Below are 7,323 nucleotides of genomic sequence, written 5' to 3'. Positions count from 1 at the left end.
GAAAAACTTGTAGCTTTGTCACATTGACATGTGTCATGTTATGATTGGTTCTTGATGTCGACACGTGCTGCGCTCTGATTGGCTTCTAATCTTGACACGTGTCGAGTAGTGATTGGCCTCCTGGTCGGAGGGGAACTCTTCTGGGTCCTTGACAGTATAGCGTTGGCCGGTGTTCGGTAGTTTCGGGATTGGTCAAGTATGGTACAAACAACCTACAAAAATAAAAGAAAGTTATTTGATTCATTATTAATTTACCTACAAAATGTATATTATTTGCTAATCATAAATTTACATATAGGTAAGACGTATGGTAGTACATATTGGTAAATTACATATATATATATAGACACACACATATATATGTTAGGGGCAATAGTATGTGCAATAATTATTTGTTCATTATAATTAAGGTGAGTAATAACAGTTATTGATTTGATTTGAATATTGTGGCACAAGTTGTTAATATTTTGTAATAATAGATCAATTACTTTTTTACTTGGCAATCTTTTTCAAATTTGGGTTTTAATTGGATGTGTAGAATTAGGTGGATTTTTATTTAGGGAATAAGAGTTGCAAGAGTTTATATCTAAAGAATTAGTGTGAACACGGAAAATTCCTGAAACGAAAGAGACAAGAACAACGCGCACAAACAAATATTAAGTATTTGATGATTTTGGGTTACAATCTCTCTCTATTTTGATCCTCTGATTCGATCTCCGTAAGGTGTTGATTGGTGGATGTTTTGTTGATCCAAGGGCCGTTGATGCTTGATCTTGGATGAATTGTTGGAAGTTTCTTCAAAGGGCTGTGGGCTTGATCTTTGAAGGTGGATTTGAGCGGATCTTCAAGGAGCCGTTGGGACTTGATCTTGAAGAACAGTGATGAACGGATCTTCAAGGGCTTTTGGGCTTGATCTTGAAGAACAGTGATGAACGGATCTTCAAGGGCTTTTGGGCTTAATCTTGAAGAACGGTTGGATGTGTGTGGATTTGTCGACATTGTTGATCCAAAGGGCCGTTGGGGCTTGATCTTGGATGAACAGATGATGAACGATGGTGCTTTCCTCAAGGGCCGTCGGGGCTTGATCTTGAATTGGTGGAAGTTCTTCAAGGGCCGTTGGGGCTTGATCTTGGAAGAACGATGAACGAAGAACACTTTCTTCAAGGGCCGTCGGGGCTTAATCTTGAAGGTGGATGATTGTTGATCCAAAGGGCCGTTGGGGCTTGATCTTGGATGAACGGATGATGAACGATGGTGCTTTCTTCAAGGGCCGTCGGGGCTTGATCTTGAAAGAGCGATGGACGAAGAACGAAGAACGAAGAGAGCTTTCTTGATTCTTCGGGAACCTGGATGCTTGAGAGCTTCGGAGTTTCAGAGCTTCAGAGCTTCAAGGTGTAATATGAATTTCCCCCCAAATGAATGAAATGGGCTTGTATTTATAGAATTTTCCAAGGCCTAACTTTGAATATAATATTCCAGATGAAATAAGCCGTTTCTGCCAGGTGTTGACATGTGTCCTATTTGATGACTTTTCCAACTCATTTCAATTTTCGTTGAGTCACACGCTACGTGTAAAATTTATGTAATACATGAGCGTTGACACTTTGATCTATCGGTCAACATTTATTTACCGAAATTTCGATGTCTACAAATGCCCCCACTTCAAGGCACGTCGTATACATGTGCTTGTCACGTGTAGGAGATGCGTTTTGAAGTCCCTTACTGTAGATGTCGATCCAAGGGCCGTTGAGGCTTGATCTTGAATTGGGCTGGAGATTTCTTCAAGGGCCGTTGAGGCTTGTTCTTGAACTTTTGTTTGAAATTTCTTCAATGGCCGTCGAGGCTTGATCTTGAAGGTTAAAATTGGGCCACAAGGAGCTTCATGTGGTAGATGATATTTGGCTTTGGTAGTGGATGAATCGGCACGTATTTTGTTGCGCTTGTTGACTTTCCACAGCTTTGATCTTGAACTGGGTTGGAGGATTTTCTGGATTCCTCCAATTGTTGATTTTCCACAGCTTGTTCTTGAACTAGATTTGATTCAAATATGGTGAACGCTTGATCTTGAATCGGACTTGTGATTTCCTCAAGGGCCGTCGAGGCTTGATCTTGAATCGGACTTGTGATTTCCTCAAGGGCCGTCGATGCTTGATCTTGAATTTGGCCGGAAACTTCTTCAAGGGCCGTTGAGGCTTGATTCTTGAAGGTTGACTCGAACACATGGCAAGCAGGCACGAGGTGAAGGTGACAACCTGTTTCTTTGTTCAATCTTTCTAATTCACACCTGAGCAGTTTGGTCAACGGTATGATCTTCAAGATTGATGGGCTTTTCTTCCAGTTGGTGACTTGATCTTTAAGGATTCGATTCAAGGGTGGTAAATCGGCACGTGCAGCCCACAACGCCCAGTAAGTCGACCCAAGAATTTGAGGGTCAAAACGAGTTCTTCATCTCAGACTCTTTCTGCCGAGTTGGCTGTGCATGCTGCATTCTTCTCTGCTTGTTTCTTCAGGCAGATATGGCAGCTTCTCGAGTTCCTCAGTTCGGACTCCTTCTGCTGAGTTGACTGTGCAGACCGCATTCTTCTCTGCTTGTTCCTTCTGCACCTTGTCTCCACATGCTGCAAGGTATCATTTTCACTTGCCTTATCTGTTCTCCAGGCAGATGTGGCAGCTTCTTTGGAAGTACAGCAGCAGTGCGAAACGAGTACTCGAGAGCAGTGCTAGGTAGGCAATCAGGGAAGGGTTCCAAGCAGTCGGTTCCTTACCCGAGTTTGAGTGGAAGTTCCGGCATATTGTTTTCTTTATCCTTGTCTTTGTAGGTAAGAACAAGGACAAAGGAAAGGACAGGGAGAACGCATGATATGAGATATTCTTGCTTTCTACCCTGGTGATATGAGATACTTTTGCTTTGGAGTCATTGGCTTGCAGAGGTACCCCAAGGAATAAGGAACATTGAATGACTCGAGAGGCTTCGTTGGGAAAGCATTTTTTTTGGAGATGAAGAGAGGCTCTGTATGTCTGCCTTGCTATGGAAGGTGAAGGAGGACAGTTATAGGAGGTCCCTTAATACCTGTAGAGGTACTATTCTTTCACTCGTGTCGGCAACCAATGCGTGATTGATCAATATGGCTTCACGTGCTTTCTTCTTTATCAGAAATCTTCGACAAATTGTCCGTAATTTTCGTCAAGCTGCGTGTGTATGTGATAGGTGTTGACGAGGCTGAAAAAGACTGGCGCCTCTTCGATATCTGGGATCGGCGCTTCGACAAATTGCCCGTGATTTCCGCAAAGCTGAGTTTGCGCGTGACGGGTGCTGACGAGGCTGAAAAAGACTGGCGCCTCTTCGATATCTGGGATCGGCGCTTCGACAAATTGCCCGTGATTTCCGCAAAACTGAGTTTGCGTGTGACGGGTGCCGACGCGTCTGGAAAAGACTGGCGCCTCTTCGATATCTGGGATCGGCGCTTCGACAAATTGCCCGTGATTTCCGCAAAGCTGAGTTTGCGTGTGACGGGTGCCGACGCGTCTGGAAAAGCAAGATGCTTCACCGATTTCTGAGCTTGCCTCTTCGATTTTTGAATGGCCTTTTCGAATTCTGAGCTCGCCTCTTCGATCTCTGAACTCTCGTCGAGTGCTGATTTTTTATAGAGGCATGCAATTCGTTTCAAAGCACACTTGAATTTTCGCTTGTGAAAACTCCCCTCTTGTACTTCTAAGATCTTGATTTGTCCGATCTCTTCTTCCTTCAACACTTTGAAAATGTCTGGACCCTCCGACCGTCGTTTTGACTTGAATCTTGGTGAAGAAGCAGTCCCACCTTCTCCAGACAACATATGGCGCCCATCCTTCATATCCCCCACTGGTCCTCTTACCGTTGGGGATTCGGTGGTGAAGAATGATATGACAGCTGCGGTGGTGGCCCGAAACCTTGTCACTCCCAGAGATAACAGACTACTTTCCAAACGGTCTGATGAGTTGGCTGTTAAGGATTCTTTGGCTCTCAGTGTGCAGTGTGCAGGTTCTGTGTCTAATATGGCCCAACGCCCATTTGCTCGAACCCGTCAAGTTGAATCATTGGCGGCGGAAGTGATGAGTCTCAAACAGGAGATTAGAGGGCTCAAGCAGGAGAACAAACAGTTGCATAAGCTCGCACATAGCTATGCGACAAACATGAAGAGGAAGATTGACCAGATGCAAGAATCTGATGGTCAGATTTTACTTGATCATCAGAGGTTTGTGGGTTTGTTCCAGCAGCATTTGCCTTCGTCTTCTGGGGCTGTACCGCGTAATGAAGCTCCAAATGATCAACCTTTGGCTCCTCTTCTTCCTGGAGTTCCGCCGAGTGGTGTGGCTTCAAACAGTCAACCTCCAGCGCCTCTCATTTCTGGAGCTCTGCCGAGTGGTGAGGCGGCACCTGATCGTCCTTGAAGATCCCCTCTTGTAAATTTGATTATTATTATTTTTTTTTTTTTTTTTTTTTTAAGTATGTAGAATGCAATTTTATGTAAAATTTCCAGAAAAAATAAATAAAATGGACTTTTATTTCTCTTAATGCTTTTTTTTTTTTTTTTTTTTTGTGCACATGGTGCCAGATGCACCATCCATTTTTTTTATATTTTCCTTTCTTTTTTTTTCCTGTTTTATTTTTTTTGCACATGGTGCCAGAGCACCAAATATCAAACAATTTTTTCTTTAATCATGGTGACAGACGCACCAAAGATCAAACTTTTCATTTTTTTATTTTTTGCAATTTTTTTTTCTTTTTGCACATGGTGCCCATGCACCACCAGAAACTTTTGATCTGTCATGGGGCTGTTCCCCATCTTTGATCCACCATCCCATTTTCTATTATTATTTTTTTTTTATAAATTTCGATGATGGGCTGGGGAATTTGCAGGGAAGGATGAAGGCGCATGGAGAGCACGAAGGTGACCTTGATGTCGGATCCAGCTAGAATCCAGAGCACAGCCACTGAGCCCAACCACAGAGCACAGCCACTGCACACCCGTTGTACTGCCACTGAGCACAGCCACCGTACACCCATCGCACTGCCAGCATCTTCACTGCACTACCATCTATACTGCCTGTTGAACTTGCTGTACTGCCTTGTCGTCCTTGCACTGTTTCCTTGCTGCACAGCATCGCCGTCGCACCGTCGCAGCATAGCCTTTGCCATTGCACTGTCCACTGCATCTCCACTGCACCATCCCCATTGCTTCTGCACCGCACACTGTTTTGCATCTTCACTGCGTTGTTTCCTTGCTGCACAGCCTTGTCGTCCTCACTGCACAAAGCATTGCACAAAACTACGCTGCCTTATCTCGCTTGCTGCTGCACCACTGTACCTTTACTGCACCACCACTGCCTTCCTCGCACTGCTGCTGCATCACCTCTGCAAGGGGAGAGACAGATTGACAGCGCTTCCGAAGCTTCTTCGCCACCGTCAACAGCGCCAATCTTCGCTCTCTTAGTTCAGCAAAAGCTTCAGGATCATTTGCGAGTCCAATGACCGAGTCATGAAGATGGAAAGCATGGATCCTGCAGCACCAACCCAAGTCACAACCTCAAGCCGAGTCAGAGACACCAATCTAAGTTACAACCTTCAAGTCCAGTGCCATCAATTCCAGGCAAAAAGAGAGACAGAGGAGAATTAACCAAGCGGGACCCGCTGCCCAAAGGAGAGAACCAGCGAGGCGGTCCATTGTCAGAACTGATGAAATTCTTGGCTTGCTCGAAGTAATCCTTCAAGCTTAGGCCTTACTCTTCCGCATCGAACCTGTGCTCCTCTTAACGAGCCTACTGCTTCTTAGTCTCTGCAGCCGACGTTGTCGTCGTATGAGATTCCCCTGCCGCGACGATGTTCGCTGCTATCAGAATCATCGAAGTGTGATCTGTTGACGCAGTGGCTAGGACGAGTTCGTCGGTGTAGGCTTTGGGTTGGATCGGGACGACGACTCGGCGAGTAGCGAGGCTAGTCAACCATCCAGGACGCTGAGTGAATGACTGCTGTCCGATCTATTGAAACGACGCCGCGCTTTGCTAAGCTGGAACAGGCCATGACTTTGAGCCGAGATGATCGAAAGGTCGACTGGTGGTGAAGACTTGAGAGCAGCGAATTTGGCGGAGAGGTTGTTGGGGAGGCGGATGGCTTTGTAGACATCGGAGTAGGCTCTGGATCCGACCCGCTCCAGGATCTTGTACTTTTCGATGATTTCGGGTCGGCTGTGGATGCTCCAGCTCTTCGCTGGTGGAGAGTCCCCGTCTTTGGCTGAGACTGGTCCGCCTCACACCCACTTGGCTGCTCATCTCTCTTCTCCTCTTAATATTAGTGAACCACAAATCCAACATTTCCTTCACATTTGAGTTTGCAAAAGCAACTATAAGCTCTCTGTTAACAGCAACCTTCTCCAAAATCTTTGCTAACCTTGGATTCACTGATTCATCAGGAAGAACACTGGGGTTGGTTCGTGAGCGGCAGATGCAGGGAAGCCAAAAACAAAACTCAGATCCGAACAGAGCCCAACAACCAAAGCAAGAGCAACCAAGACCAAACCTTTCTTACAAAGCACCATTTTCTGAGAAACCCCAATTGTCTTGTCGGTTAAGATGAGGGTTTTATTGTAAATATCGAATTTAAGGTCGATGGTTGGTGGAGCTTGGCGTTGGAATCGGAGAGGGAGGACTTGAGAGAATCGACGTCGGAGAGGAGAGATCGAAGGTCGTCAACGGCGAGGATGAAGTCTTGGTAGTAGTGGGCCTTGCAGACCTCCTCGATTTCGAACTCCTTGGATCGGGAGAAGTGGCGAAGGTGCTGGAGCAGCGTCGCGGGCTTCCCGGCAGTGAAAGCCTTGTGGACGAAGGGGCCCACATCCTCCCCGTTGCAGATGGCGGAGGAGAGGAGCAGCTGGTCGAGCTTTTCAGCCGAGTCGCCGTTTTCCGCGGCGGACGGAGCCACTTTCCGCCGAGATTTCGTGGGCAGCATCGTGGCGATGAAAGAGAACAGGGCGCGGAGAGGATTTTAGGAAAAATGGGAGAGTGAGAGGAGGAGAGAGATGGACCTAAGCCTGCTGAGGTTGGAGGCTAGACTTCGAGAGCTGGGCTTGGGCCATGATTTGGGCAGGGGGCCGGCCTTGGTCTCTCCCTTGGCATAGTTTGGAGTTAAGTGTGGATGGGCCTATATTTGTATATGCACACACACATACGTATATATTTCCTTTTTTTTTTTTTTTTTTAATAACATATGTATTAATTAATACAAATAAATCGTAATAAAAATGGACTCCCTTAATCAAACCCTATTTTTTTATTTTTTATTTTGATGTG

At 45.8% G+C, this 7,323-nt stretch overlaps 1 long non-coding RNA gene across 1 annotated transcript; it reads left to right on the top strand.

Annotated features, from left to right (window-relative positions):
- The first annotated feature begins 841 nt into the window (after positions 1 to 841).
- On the top strand, positions 842 to 1,444 carry LOC139191591 (uncharacterized). Its single transcript, XR_011575679.1, has 2 exons — positions 842 to 1,095; positions 1,190 to 1,444. It is a non-coding gene; the product is annotated as an uncharacterized lncRNA (long non-coding RNA).
- The last annotated feature ends 5,879 nt before the right edge of the window (positions 1,445 to 7,323 follow it).

This window comes from Malus domestica, chromosome 14, assembly GCF_042453785.1.
Source record: "Malus domestica chromosome 14, GDT2T_hap1".
In the NCBI taxonomy this organism is placed as follows: Eukaryota; Viridiplantae; Streptophyta; class Magnoliopsida; order Rosales; family Rosaceae; genus Malus; species Malus domestica.
The sequence above is the reverse complement of the archived record's forward strand: the minus strand, read 5'-3'. Positions and strand labels throughout refer to the sequence as shown.